Raw genomic sequence first — 15,963 nt, 5'->3', positions numbered from 1 at the left:
CAGAATTGCTGACATAGCATTGGGTTTTAGTCGTTGCTAATATCCAGCAGTATTCGTGAGCTCGGTTTGCCATCTTAGCACATCAAATTCAATTCAATTCAATTCAATTTTATTTATAAAGCGCCAAATCACAACAAAAGTCGCCTCAAGGCGCTTCATAGATACAGAGAAAAACCCAACAATCATATGACCCCCTATGAGCAGCACTTTGGCAACAGTGGGAAGGAAAAACTCCCTTTTAACAGGAAGAAACCTCCAGCAGAACCAGGCTCAGGGAGGGGCGGGGCCATCTGCTGTGATTGGTTGGGGTGAGAGAAGGAAGACAGGATAAAGACATGCTGTGGAAGAGAGACAGAGGTTAATAACAGATATGATTCAATACAGAGAGGTCTATTAACACATAGTGAGTGAGAAAGGTGACTGGAAAGGAAAAACTCAATGCATCATGGGAATCCCCCGGCAGCCTACGTCTATTGCAGCATAACTAAGGGAGGATTCAGGGTCACCTGGTCCAGCCCTAACTATATGCTTTAGCAAAAAGGAAAGTTTGAAGCCTAATCTTAAAAGTAGAGATAGTGTCTGTCTCCCGAATCCAAACTGGAAGCTGGTTCCACAGAAGAGGGGCCTGAAAACTGAAGGCTCTGCCTCCCATTCTACTTTTAAATACTCTAGGAACAACAAGTAGGCCTGCAGAGCGGGAGCGAAGTGCTCTAATAGGGTGATATGGTACTACAAGGTCATTAAGATAAGATGGGGCCTGATTATTTAAGACCTTGTATGTGAGGAGCAGGATTTTGAGTTCTGGATTTAACAGGAAGCCAAAACAGGAGGAATATGCTCTCTCTTTCTAGTCCCTGTCAGGACTCTTGCTGCAGCATTTTGGATTAGCTGAAGGCTTTTCAGGGAGTTTTTAGGACTTCCTGATAATAATGAATTACAGTCGTCCAGCCTGGAAGTAATAAATGCATGAACTAGTTTTTCAGCGTCACTCTGAGACAGGATATTTCTAACTGTAGAGATGTTGCGCAAATGGAAGAACGTAGTCTTACATATTTGTTTAATACATCAAATGCTTCGGAAAAGAAGCGCCGGGAGCGTAGGTGCACGTCTTTTCAAAGTTCTCTTCATCCACAAACTTTAAAATGTTTTATCAAAACAAAATCCATTTAAAAGTTATTATTGACATGTTGTTTCTTTTATTATTTGGAATATCAGAACAGATCAGTCTTCATTTTATTCATACATACATACATTTTTCAGTTGCTCCATAAGGACACTTCTGAGACACTTCTGAGACACTTCTGGGCCAAATAAGAGTTTATAAATATGTTTCCATAGTGATGACCACTGATGCAGACATCCCCTCAGATGCCCAAACCACCTCCATGTGTAGGAGCTGCTCTTCTCTCAAATTATCTGTAAAGCTGAGCTCAGCCGCCCTGCAGAGGAAACTCATTTTGGCCACATTCTTTCGGTCACCAGTCAGAGCCGATGACGATAGATGAGGGTTACAGCACAGATTGACTGCTAAATTGGAAGCTTTGCCAGTGCTGAGCTCTCTCTTCACCCCAACAGCCTGATACGAGGCCCGCATTAAAGCTGATGCCGCACCAATCCGACTTTTCATCTCACGCTCCACGTTCCCATCACTTGGGAACAAGATCATGAGGTAATCCTTCACTTGCAGCAACAGAGAGATTCATTGTTTATCTGGCTGTAAATAATAACAGCGTGATAAAAATGCAAAAACAAAGAACACAAACGTCTCCGCTTTGCTATCACAAGCATTTAGTCAGGAGCCCAGAATAACCCAATATAAACAAAGGCGATGGTTAAACATCGTTCTTCTGTGTTTGAACACATTTAAATCAAACAGTTCCTTTCCATTTCCATTCAGCGGTGTCACGTTCTTAGTGATGTCGTATATAAATCATTGATAAACTTTAACACACGAGGACAACTTTGACCTACGGAGCTTCCACCTCAGCGCTCCAGTTACGGCTGCATGACTTGGAAACATGTTTAATTCAGCGACTAAAATGCAACACTGCGCCGCGCGCTTTGAAGATCGGTCCAAAGCCTTTGAAGCTGCTTTCTGAGGGTTTTGATGTTTCTGTGTACAACTGGTTCAAGCTGGAACTTTCATATGCAGCTCACGCTGTTGTTGCCAATAGTTTCAAATCAGGCCTCAGATAAAGGATTGATAGAGGAGTCCCTCGGCAGCGAGATGCTCTCGAGGTTCACTGGAGGTCGAGTCTTTCAGAAGCAGAGATGCGGACATGTTACCAATATGTGAATGACTGTGTGAGCAAATAGTTTAGCAATAATATGCTTCAGTGTGTTTGTGTGAGGAACTTGGGGATTTCTTCATCTACAGAATAGAATAGAATAGAATTCAACTTTATTGTCATTGCACATGCACAGGTACAGGGCAACGAAATGCAGTTTGCATCCATCCAGAAGTGCTTTAGCCATGATATCAAATTCAAATTCAAATTTTATTTGTCACACACACACAACCATACACAGTATGACATGGGGGTGAAATGCTTGTAGCTGTACAATGCCCGACCATTAAATGACAAAGTAAAAAAGTTTTACAGTATTTACAATTTACAGGTTACTACAAAATTTACAAATTAACTTAGAAATTTACAGTAAAAAAAAAAAATAAAAAAATGTGCAAATAGCAGAAAGATCAAGATTATAAATTATAGGATTATAGGACGAGTGTGGATGTGTGTGAGAGTCCAGTCCTACACCTGGTTCAGGGCCCGAATAGCCTGGGGGAAGAAGCTCCTCCTCATTCTCTCTGTTTTGGCCTTAAGGGAGCGGAAGCGCTTCCCAGACCTCAACAGTGAGAAGAGTCCATTGTTGGGATGGGAGAGGTCCATCATAATCTTCCTAGCTTTGGTCTTGCACCCGTTGGTGTAGATGGACAGCAGGTCAGGGAGCTCTGATTGAATGATGCGTTCGGCCGAGCGCACCACTCTTTGCAGATCTCGTCTGTCCTGCTTGGTGCTGTTCCCAAACCAGGTGCAGATGTTTGCCGTCAGGACGCTCAGCAGTAGAAGTTCTTGAGCACCTTCAGTGGCAGATGGAAGTCTCTAAGTCTTCTGAGGAAGACGAGACGCTGACGGGCTTTCTTAACCAGGGTGTTGATGTGGCAGGACCATGACAGGTCCTGAGTGATGTGGACACCCAGGTATCGGAAACTGACCACTCTCTCCACTGGCGTGCCACTGATGATGAGGGGTTTATAATTCCTCGCCTGCTTTGTAGTGAAGTCCACGATCAGCTCCTTAGTCTTGCTGATGTTTAGGAGGAGGTTATTCTCCTGGCACCAGGTCTCCAGGTTCCTAATATAGATATATTACAATATATAATAATAATAATAATAATAATAAGACTGGGGTCTTTGATGATTTTCCCAGCCCTTTTCAGACACCGCTTCCTGTAGATGTCCTTTATGGCAGGAAGTGGTGCTCCGGCGATGCGCTGGGCAGTTTTCACGACCCTCTGCAACGCCTTCCGGTTTGAGGCGGAGCAGTTCCCGTACCAGACTGTTGGTCAGGATGCTCTCAATGGTGCAGCGATAGAAGTTCACCAGGATGTCTGAGGACAGGTGGTTCTTCCTCAGAGTCCTCAAGAAGAAGAAGCGCTGGTGAGCCTTCTTGACCAGCTTGGAGCAGTTGGTCGTCCAGATGAGATCCTCGGAGATGTGGACTCCCAGGAACGTGAAGCTGCTCACACGCTCCACAGCCTCCCCTTAATGTGGATGGGTGGATGTGGGTCAGCATTCCTCCTGTAGTCCACGATGAGCTCCTTAGTCTTCTCGGTGTTAAGCAGCAGGTTGTTTGTGTCGCACCACTCAGCCAGACGATCCACCTCCTCCCTACAGAACCAAACATCACAGAAAGATTCTCACAATCTGCAGAAATCCTGAGACGCTTCAGTCAAACCGTCTCAGGAAATGTGAGAAATGTTGATCGGAATAATTCAGCGAAGAAATTAAATGGGTCTGTCGTTGTTTGTGTTTTTTCATGTGTTTAATCACCATCCAGTTGGTTACTAAATGGTTGTGAAAAGACAGCCACATGTCATCTTCACATACACAGACTAGTAACAGACTAGCATTACTAGAACTTCTGCTTTAGAAAGTAGAAAGAAGTGAAGGATAAGAAGTGTGCTCCATCCTTAGCATTAAAAGAAGAAACCATGTCTTTTATTATCAGCACACACATTAGCTTACACACCTGTGAACGCCACAGCAGATCTGCATTCATCTCAGCTCGTCCTCACCAAACCTTCCAGCTTTACATACAAGTCTCTGTAACCCTTTTCCTTTGCCACCTCTCTCTTTCCTGTACACCGAACCTTCCAGTACTCCCGTCTGCCTGATTATCCCACTTTGTCTTTGCTAAACTCTTCCTTTAAATATTTTCCTGCACTTCTTCATTCCAGCACCGAGTCTACTTGTGTCCTTTTTGCCGGACGGCAGCCTGCGGTAATTTGTTGTCGTTCTCAGCAAGTCTCACACACGCCTCCTGAGCAACCCCAGCCCTGTCTTCTTTGTTGAATCTCTCATCTCCTCCAGATGTGATGTTCCTCTGACATGGACCGTGCTCCTCAGTTCTCCCTACAGATTTTCAATGGGATCCTAGTCAGGGCTTCATGCAGGCCGGTACATAACGTTGCTTAAATGTCCAGATAAGAAAATCCCAAAGAGTTGATTCTTTTCATCTTAATGTAGCATCCAGATAAACAGAATCAGCTTCTTCACCAGCACCAGCATGTTTATAGTCGTCGTATTGAACAGGACAAGAAGAAGAACGACCCAGACACAGTTTTGCTGCTGACTGCTTGAAGTTTTCATTTAAAGTTGTCACATATCTTCTTTCTTCACAATTCATTCCACCCTCACTAGTTCCAAGTTCCAGAAGCACTGAAGCATCCACAGCATAATACTTCCACTAGGGGTGGGGGAAAAAATCGATACTGTGTAGTATGGTGATATTTTGTTTGCTAATAATGTATCGATACAGGGACAGCAGAAATTGATATTTTGTTACAAAAAACGTTTTTGTGGAATGTTGATCAGCTCCTTTTTCTGAGCAAGAATCCTGACATTCCTTCACTGTCCAAATGTGTTTAACTTTTTTTTTTTTTGCAGCAATAAACATGTTATTTTAATTAAGTTTAAAACTTTTTTATTTAATGTAAAATTATATTTTGTTTTAATTTACCTTCAAAATTCTTCAGTTGCTGAGTTGGACTAGACTGTAATACAAACCGTTCAGTTTGTCAACAATCAAACTGAAATGAGAGAAAGACTGAGTGTGAGACTTTGATATTAGAGAAAATGAATATTGATAAAGTTTACCTTTATGTACAGAATCCGAATATCGCAAAATATTTTAAAAAAATTGCAATAATATCGTATCGTGCATTAAGTATCGTGATAATATGGTATCGTGGGATGTATGGTGATTCCCACCTCTAACTTCCACCATTGTGTCTCACTGTGGGGACTGTGGTGCCTCTCCCTTGTCTAAATATAAGTAGCATCTCTGTGGCCAAAGACCTTTAGTTTTATCTACAGAAGTGGACTTTTTCTTGGTGTGCAGCCTCACAGTCCGTTCCTCTGCAGGTTCTGGGGTAGGTAAACACATCTCTCACTAGTTTTCTTCCTAAAGTCTTTGAAGTCTTTCTACCTCTGTCAGGCTTGTTCTGTACTCGTGGCTCTCTTTGAATTTCTCGATGATGCTTCTCACTCAGTTCTTGACACTTGGTTGTGATAGATTTGTATATCCATCTCGTGCTTTGTGAGCATCAGCAAGTCTTTTTTCTTATCTAAATTGATTTCTTTGCACGAGGCTTTCAAGTGACAGCTCAAAGACTTTGAGTTTTTATACTGTATTTACATTTGAAGGTGACCCTCAGCTTTAACTTGTCTTTGGCCATCAGTGCAGAATTAGTGCTAATTGCTGAGTTGAGATAGAAAGTGCACCTGAATCAGGGTGAGGGCAGCGGGCAGTCCTGCATGTAATGGTAACAAATCAGACAAATAAGCTTTCCAGTTTACTAAATACGTTTTCAAGGTCTCATCTGCTTTTTTCCTTTCTCAGGATTTCAGCTTATTTGGCTCGAGTGGTCTCAGGTGTGTTTCACTGTTATTCTGATTTTCACAAAATTTACTCAAGAAGTAAAACAAGAGATTAAAGTCCATCATTCATATCAGCTTAGGAGACGTATCTTCTGTGACTTTCTTCGTTGTGTGTGCCACAGTTGTCGTTGTCTGACAGTATTTGCAGAATCGAGTGAATGACTTTCAGTAATTTTCGCATTTTGTCAAAAACTGCCGGTTTTATCAGAGTTAATGTGCTGGTGGGCATGGTTGGAACAGGCTGCCATCATTTTTAATGGATTCACTGTTTAGCTGCGCACTGATGAGTAAATCACTTCTGACAGTTCAATCTGCTGTACGGTACGACTCTGCAACGGCGACAGTTTAACATCTCTTACAGTCCCTGTGAGAAATCAGAATATCCTCAAAATATTAACCGGTTTATGAAGCTGAAGAAGGCTTTTAATATGCAACCGATACAGAAAATACTGATAAAAAATATAATCCAGTGTACGTAACAGGAGCACGGGGGAAAGACGGCGATCTTAAGCAGCTGAGGTGAATAAATCAGTCATGAGATGACGTGGCATCATAATGATAACTAGCAACGTCGCTCCCAGTTATAGCCATTCCAGAAATATGAAAGGACATTTACTGGTTATTGAGGTTTTACATTTTCTGCTTCATTTGAAGCCAAGCGGCAGCTGCCTGTAATTTTTAAGGTTGAATGTTTTAACACTGGGACTCCCTCACCGTCCACTTTGTCTTGTTGGCTCCGTTTCATGAAGTAAGCTCTAGTTTTGATTAAAGTCTACCTTGATTACATCAAATCCAGATCTGAGTGTTGGACGTGTGGAGCAGCATTACCTGAACATCACCCACGAGCTTCATCCTGCAAAATTCATCCTGCAAAATGACGCAGTTGGTGTGAACGGCTTGCACATTTACACATGCGGTGTGCAAAGGTGTCAGGCATCATAGACAGCGGCTGTATCCCAATTCAGGGTCTGCAGCCTCAATGATCCTCAAGGGCCGCGTACTCAAAGACCGCTAAGGCCGGAAGTGCGAAGCTTGTGAAATGGGACGGTCTAGCCTCCGTTGTGCTGCCCAGGTTGCCTAGCAACCATGATACTAACAGCTGGAAACATTTCATACAGCTTTGTTTGACAGAAATGAAGGAGAAAATCTTTTGTTCATTTGTTTGTTTGTTTCTACATGAGCTTTGATCATTCTCTGATTAAGCTCAGCTATTGAACGGCGTATATTTTAAAATAAAGGCTTTAAAACCAAGTTAGTACAAACGTCATTATCCACACCCACCGCCGCGGCATGCATTCTGGGATATGTTGGGCCACGAAGTCTACACCGCCACATCCTTAAAATTCAGGGAAATGAAGGACGCATTTGAGGGACGCATTTCAAGCAGCCTTCGAATTGGGACGGCCTTCGTCACGTCGCGGTGACGTAATCGGCCTTAAAATGCGGCCTTTAAGGCTGCAGACCCTGAATTGGGATACAGCCAGTATACACTGGGGAAGCCAGCACAGGTGAGACTAATCAGGGCGGTGCAAACAACTAACCAGGATGGAAAATGAGCAAAGCGAGGAATAAAAATCGACAGGAACAGAAACCAATGTTTTCAAAATAAAACAGGAAAAGGTGACAAAAACAGAACGATCCAAAACCATCACATGTGAGCAGCTGATGTGAAACTCATTATCGCTGTCAAGCCGGATAGCTCGCTCAAACTCGATAAGCAAGTGTCTGCTGTAGTGAGATCTAGCTTCCACCAACTGTGCCTGATCTCTAAGGCCGGCATTATGTTCCACATGAGGACCTGGAGAAGCTTATTCACGCTTTTGTGACCTCCAGGTTGGATTATTGTAACTCCTTGTACTACGGTCTTCCATCTTCTCTCCTTCTTAGACTGCAAACAGTCCAAAATGCAGCAGCCCGCCTCTTGACTGGTACCAGGAAATTTCGCCATATTACTCCTGTTCTAGCTAGCTTGCATTGGCTGCCCATAAAGTACCGTATTCAATTTAAAATATGACTCCTTACATTCAAAACGATTAATAAATTAGCGCCAAGTTATCTTAGTGAACTTCTCAAACCACATACTCCTGCTAGAACACTCAGATCTGCCACTCAACTACTTCTGACCCAACCCAGATCTCGGCTGAAGTCCCGGGGTGACCGTGCGTTTGCTCCGGCTGCCCCGGGACTGTGGAATAACCTCCCTCTCGACCTCCGCGCATCTGATTCCATCGCACTGGTCAAATCACGACTAAAAACCCACTTATTCAATCTTGCCTTTCCCTCTAGTTAATATTTCTTTTGTGATTTTATATCATGCATTTTTATGCTCATTTAAATTCTTGTTTGCTCTGTACCTGTTGCTTTCCTGTGTATCAGTGACAGCTACCTGCTAGCATACTTAGCACTTGCTTTGGTCCTATTTCTATTATCCTCCTATTCTCTATCTTACTTGTTAAGCACCGTGGCTTACCCTTGGTTTTTAAGTGTGCCTTATAAATAAAGTTTATTATTATTATCATTAATCTGCTAAAGGTGAGTCCTTCCTGCTTACAAGCACAGAGTGCCGTTCATCTTATGGGCTGAACTATAATCAGTGATGTAAATGTGCTGTATTGTTTGAATATCAGACAAAAGTAAAGTCTTTCCCTGTTTTTCAGGAAAGCTAACTGTAATTACTGAAATGCTATACATTACTGGAGCAGTAGTGACCTTCTTTACTCGTCTATATATTAAAATAGGGACAATAGATGCTAATAAACATCATGTTCATGCCGAATAACAGTGTGAACTCATAGCATTACATCTGGTTATGTAAAATGAAAAATGATGTCATGCCTACTTAAAAATGCTCACAGTTCTGGTTTGGACTAATAAACAGTTTGAGATTTGACATATTCAGAGCACTTCCTTATTACAAAAGCTACTCTCGTACCGCTGTCTTGATTTGCATATCATGCAGCATTTTATTTACTTTCTCGTGATCGTAACACTGACAGAAATTCATGTTCTACATCGATTTCCTTACTCAAATTCCCGTGAACGCTCGCTAACTGACACTTCCACAACAATTCGCAGCAGTGCATTCTCACAAACATCCCACTTGTCACACAGTTGAGGAGCAATTCTTTGAACTAGGAAGGTTTATCAATGTGCCACCTGAGGTATAGACTGACTATAGGTTAAAGATTCGTTATTCCAACAATTTGGGATATTTTGGCCTGCCTGCATTTCCTGCTGAAACTTTAAACATTTAAACCTTGCTTCCTGGTTACAGCAGGTAATCTGATAAGTCGCATGTATTTGCATTTTAATGAGGACACTTTTATTTACTGGAAATAAACACTCTTAAGGCTGGAGTTTAAATAATTGCAAGCACGCATGATGCCACAGACGAGCATGTTGATGTCCCATTTGGTTCTTTTGCATCAGATTTATTGTCTAAAGGCGAAGAAAGATGCCCAACGGATTTACTTTACCAAATTGACCATCCCAGACTTGCCGTAATGGTCTATTTGATTCACCTTTTATTGTTTATTTTATTTTATTTTTTATTTTCACTTGCTAGATACGGGACAGACTTGAATGAGGAAAAGAAAAGGGAGAAAGGAAGAGAGGGGGAAACAGCGGAGAAGAGGGACGGGGATAAAGGGCAAAAAAACAAAAACCAACTAAATAAGCAGACAAAAAAAAACATCTATCAATCACCTGGATCACCTGTTGAGAAAGAAAAGAAAACAAGCAGAAGAAAACGAGAGCAACACAATAAACAACATCATGATGATCTATGTGAATATAACAGTAAAAACTAAATATTAAACATTATTGTGCAGCACGTAAGATCGACAGCACAGTGTGCTTTGAGGTAGGAGCCAAAAAGGGTGTAGTTTGTGTGTGTGATCACCCGTGTGTACACCTGTGAGCATGGACGCGCTTGTTTTTAAAAAGTTCCTTCATGTAATGATCTGCTAAAGGGTGTGGGGGGGCCACAGCCCCGTCCACCAGGGCATGAAGCAGGTATGGAGGAGATCAAGACTCCAGACATCCAGAGGCCCCCAGAACACAAGAGACCAAAGAAGACCAACAGAGGGGCAGCTGCACCACTGTCCCAGAAAGAGCTGAGGAGAGTCCCAGATGAGGGGTCACCCAGCAGCTGCGGAGCAGAAGCCAGGGCAACACGTTCTTACTCCCAAAGCGTAACATTTTACGCTAGGTGACAAATCGTCAACATATTACGTTTTCGGCTACCCACCACGTTCCTAAATGATGACCTCGGAAAAATGAGGAAGTATGAGAACCATATGGACTCAATCTACACATGTTCGCTCTTTTTCTTCAAATCGCTTAGAAACACGCTATTTAACATCATTAAAGTCCTGGTTAAGGTCAGGAAAAAGGTTATGGTTAGGGCTAGGGATAAGGTTAGGTTTAGGGCTGGAATACAGGGCTGGAACGTCTATTACCGCGGGAGCGTCATTGCACTGGATTTCAGCCATAACCCGCCGCGTACCATAAGAATGCCGAAGGTCTCCTTTCGCGTTCCTCAGGAACGCCGCGGGACGTGACAAAATGTCGGCATGTTACGCCTCGGGAGTGAGAACGGGCTGGCCAGGGGGGGTTGCAGTGACGTGCCCGTGAGCTCCGCCGGCAGCCAGCTGCGCCAGAGTGACCGAGCCCCAGGCCGAGAGCCCGAGGACACCCCACCCCCGAAGTGGCCCGAGCGAGCCCCAGGCTCCAGGCCCCGACAAGCAGCCACCAAGGAGTGAGCCGGTGGTACCTGGACGCCCACCCTGGGTTGAAATACTTCCTAATGAATCCATTAAGCACATTAAGTAATGAGAGCAGTGGTTAATTACTGACCCCATTAGCATAACTGGTTGAGTGTAACACGTGACCGTGTTGGGGCAGCTGAGCTCCGTAACACGTCATCTCTCGTTACACGTCGGCTCTTCTGAGAGAAGTCAAGTGCTGTTTTGCTCCCTAGCAGCCTCTTTGAGCCGAGGACACTTTGCGACCTCGGGGTCCTCTCTTAAAAACACTGCTTTGCACCTGTTAATCATCCTGACAGCCGCCACAGTGTCTCACACACGCACACACGAGTTCAACATCGATTTGCAGGTAACACGTTTGTGTGTGCTGCCTTGCTTTTTGCTCTTCAGCGTGCTTCAACATACTGTCTGGGTTGGATCCAAAATAACATTTGCTGCTGCTGTGTGCTTCACATTCGACGAGAGACACTTACAAGGTTCCTAACCCTCCACTCGTCCACCCACTCCAGTCCTCCCTCCCTCCCTCCCTGCACGAAGCTCTGACACAAACCTCCTACATATTGCCACAGTGGGGGTATTTGTCTGTGGCTAATAAAATCGCTCTTGGCTGAGACACAAAAGAGCTCAGCCGGCGAACGAGGCTTTTTCCGTCCACTTTCCGCTCTCTTTAAGCACACTTTGTTGACAATGTGTTGTTGTGTTTAAATGTTTCTGCTCGTCACTGCCATAATAGCCGCTGTTGTATTTGTGCCAGTGTTATTAACGCGTGTGATTTCACTCGTAGTAATGACAAAGCAGCGGGCACGCCTCTGCTCTTCTGCGTCTCTTTCTTCCCCATCTCTTTCATTCATCTTCCTCTGCCGACACCTTCCTCCTAAACCTTTATTTTCCACGCTCCTTCCTGTGCTCCGAATCTCGGCCACCCTCTGGAAGATTATACATTTCTTCTTGCAGAAATTGAGAAATTGCTGTATAATTACCCACAAAGCACTGACTGCTCGATCTGCATAATTGCCTCTACCATCCATTGCAATTATCGGCAGCGTTGTCTATTTTGAATCAAAGTCCAGTAATTGTAGGGTGTTTTATGTTAGAGAGACTGTCCGGCTGTTCTCACAGTAATCCTCTATAATCTCATATTCTCTATATGGGCTCCTAGTCATCGCCAAATATGGTGGCAAAACATAATTACATGATGAGGTGCATGTATGGCACAGAAATAGCCTGTTGTATAGACTACACTCCAACAGAGTTGATGAAAGTGGTCTGCGGCCAACACAAGCAGCAACACTGCAAACAAGCAGAATCTAAAAATACATTTTCTCACAATATAATAAGTCTCCACTCCAAACAGTAACTCATGTGAAGTGATTGATCTGTCTATTGTAAGAGACCCTGTAGTATTCTGGAGAAACCCCAACAATTAACTGACCCTATGAACTAGCACAAGGAAAAACTCCCTTTTAACAGAAAGAGCCAGGCTAAGGGAGGGGCAGCCATCTGCCACGGTTGGTTTAGAGGTGAGAGGAAAGATTAGATGAACGAGAGAGGAGAAAGACACACACAGACTAAGGGCGATGACATGCTGCGGTGATGTGTAAAAGGAGGTAAGTGGAGAAGCCTATAGTGGCATAACTAAGGGAGGATTCAGGGTCACCTGGTCCAGCCCTAACTATATGCTTTAGCAAAAAGGAAAGTTTGAAGCCTAATCTTGAAAGTAGAGATAGTGTCTGTCTCCTGAATCCAAACTGGAAGCTGGTTCCACAGATGATGAGATGAGATAGCCTTTATTTGTCAGTTGCAGGTCTTTTACCCACAACCGAGATGACAGACCTTGCCAACCGTACATACAATACACAAACATCACATTGGGGAGACAGGTCAGGATAGGTAGCGAGGAAAAAAACATCAAATTGTGTAACACGGAAGGATAATACAGGAATGCACAGATATCAACACACCATAGCACAATAAACACAGACAGCAACATGGGAAAGAGTTCCAGTGTGTACATCTGATCTGGGACCGCTGCAATCTTTCGACTGCGCCTCCAACTGACCCGATGTCCACATCAGAGAGGAGGTGGCGTTGGAGGTGGCGTTGGATCCGGGGTAGGGAGGGTGATGCGTCAGTGAGTGCTTATCAGTATCAGTATATGTATGTGTGTGCATGTCCATAGTTCAGCTGAGACAGTGTCCTTCACCCTGCCAGGCTAAGTAAACAGTCTTCCAGCCAACCCAGGTGGCCTTGTAGGGAATGGGAAGGAACAGACTAAACACAGTCGTTATCAGGGTGTTTTGTTCAGCTCCAGCTTTGAGCCCACAGCTGGCGCCCAAGTGGTAGCCAGATTATGATGGTAATTTTTCTTTTGCAACAACTCATGAGAATTTCAAAGCTGTTCTTTAACACTCCGACACTGGTCTCTCAATCTCCCGTTGGAGAAACGCGAGCTTCTCCATGATGGTATCAAACTTACTGGTGTTGTCATTCTTTTGCTCAGAGAGCCGATTCTGAGAACTCACGACTGCAGTCAGCTGTTCCACGATGTAATCCAACTTTCGCTCAAAGGTCTTATTCTGAGCAGGCCTCTCCTTGATGTAACCCAATATACGTTCAGAGGTGTTATTCTGAGTATTCACGGCAGCTGTAAGCTACTCCAAGCTCTTAACCGTGCTGCTCTCAATGAGCCCGTTCTGAGAAGTCGCGCCTCGTCCCATCGTTTCAATCCCAGCGGGCAGCCTTGTGGGGGTTTGAACAGCCGGTTCCGCTTCCTTAATTCTCCGATAAGCCAGGGCCAAGCCAGCTCCGATCAGCAAGAACCCTGTTACCATGGTTCCGAATAGGTAGATATCTTCAGCGTCCTCGATCGACAGTCCCGCCAGGCACACGATCCTCCATGTCTGCCACCCGTCCATCGTGTATCCGGCAGGGAAAGTACCTCCAGGGCACTCTGGCTCTCCCGAGCCCAGACTTCTCATTGAGAAAAGGGTGTCAATAGCATTCAGAGACCAGTTGATCAAATCCATAATTCTCTTTTAGGTTTTATAAACAGACTGTGAGAGAGTGTTCCAGGGAAAGTAATACAAAAACACGAGACTAGACAAGGACATAAGAACTAGCAGGGAAGATAAGGGAGGAGAGGAGAAAAAGTGCGTCCGCCTCCTCCGAGAGCCAAAATGAATTCAACTTTTAGCATTCATAGTGTTCAATACTGTTGTTTCAGTGCAATGAAGAATTCTGAAACCTGATTGAGACTGATTGAAGCAATACTCTGCATCTTTTTTGCACTTATTCTTTCAAGAATTTCCAAAATAGTTGGAATGTTGGAAATGGGGCTATAATTACCTAAGACAGCTGGATCATGTAAAGGCTTTTTAATCTGTGGTTTAATTACTGCCACTTTCAAAGCCTGTGATATGTATCCTGCAGAGATAAATTCATATATTCAATCATATTACAAATCGTAGTATTAATTAATGTTAAGACTTATTTGAACAGTGTTCCTAAATGCTGGTGCAAGAACACTGAAATAGCAATAAAAGTATGCTGCACGTATTGCATGAAGCAAGCATGACGGGAACATGATTTCCACTGTTTGATTTCTAATGTTATCTTCTAATGTTTCACTAGACCATGAGGTCTGATTAAAGCTATTCATAGAGACAGAGACAGATACTGCAACAAAAAAACAGAAAAACAGTTCTGTCACTTTGGTTGCCAAACTTAGTCCTCATAGGCTCCCATATTTTAAAAAAAAACATGTTTAGGGCACAATACATAAAGGTAGAAAAATCAGTGTGCACATGTTGAAATCATTTTAAAATGATCTGACAAATATCTTACAAAAGATGAAGAACATGTATAGTGGTATTTAAAAATATTAATGATATATAGTACAGAGTCCCAAATTCATGGATGAGTTACTACTACTGTGCCGTTATGGGTGCATGTCTGATGCAGGTTTACTGACATTCAAAAGGGTAAAACTAAAAACAAGACAAAAAATACAGTCATGACATACATATGTGCAGCATAATATGCATTTATATACCACAATGCTACTACATAGCATATGTCTAATTATGTAAACTTTTTAAACTACTGCTGATGCTATCCCCGATGACCTCCAAAATCGCAGGTAACTAGCTTAACAAAAGGACTAGCTTTACAGCCAAATACTGCATTAGCGGACAACATATTGCACAAAAAACAAAGTTGCAACTTATAGTTTAAGTACATACCGGTAGTGATGTGTCCTGTGTGTCGAAGCGTCGAATCGTGTGTCGGGTAATCTCGGGGGCGTGTCTGTGAAGCGCGTATCGAGGCTTGCTTTGATTACGTATGCAGTGACGTTCGAGGCCTCGCAGGCAGTCCGTACCACGTGACTGATTCAGGGACTGGTTCACCGGTTCGCGCCAGATTCGAAATAAAATGGACAGAAAAACAGCTGATTTCCCATCACACTGTGTTATGGAATTGGATTACGTACGTGTTACATAGTTACTTGAGCATTTCCTTAATCGATGGAACCAGGAATGAAGAGATTTTTTATTTTATTTTATCTCTCCTAATAAAGTATGCACACAGTAATAAATATCACAAATGATAAGCACCATAATATAAATAAACAACACTACAGATCCTATAATCTGATTTCTGTCTTTTAGTTTATTAAAAAGTGAAGCGCCAAATACTAGTTTGTGTCATTATCCAGATGTACATAAGCATGATTACACAGGTACTAGCGGGTTTTGATTATCGATTAAAATCGATTCTAGCTTGGATAACGTGATATCGATTCATTAAAATTCTGAATCGATTTTTAATATAAATATTACTACATTTCAACCACCACCAAACAGCTAAAACAGTAAATGAGAGCAGGTACACCAATTCTGCACAAAGACGTGCAGACGTGCAAAAACAACAAAGCGCTGACGCGTCAGAATCAGTGAAATGTCGCCTTTCTCACCAGACAGCACGTACACGGTCGGGGCTGAAAGCCGACAGCTCACTGATTCTAATCTAAGG

General features: G+C 43.2%; 1 protein-coding gene and 1 pseudogene across 2 annotated transcripts in view; one reads left to right on the top strand and one right to left on the bottom strand.

The window, feature by feature from the left end:
- The window catches only part of galnt18a (UDP-N-acetyl-alpha-D-galactosamine:polypeptide N-acetylgalactosaminyltransferase 18a), a 232,302-nt gene that overhangs the window by 138,647 nt on the left and 77,692 nt on the right, over positions 1-15,963 (top strand). The gene's annotated exons all lie outside the window — the stretch shown is intronic.
- Positions 13,335-13,973, bottom strand: LOC148102323 (uncharacterized; annotated as a pseudogene).

This window comes from Neolamprologus brichardi, chromosome 7, assembly GCF_056152115.1.
Source record: "Neolamprologus brichardi isolate AB-2024 chromosome 7, ASM5615211v1, whole genome shotgun sequence".
NCBI lineage: Eukaryota > Metazoa > Chordata > Actinopteri > Cichliformes > Cichlidae > Neolamprologus > Neolamprologus brichardi.
The sequence above is the reverse complement of the archived record's forward strand: the minus strand, read 5'-3'. Positions and strand labels throughout refer to the sequence as shown.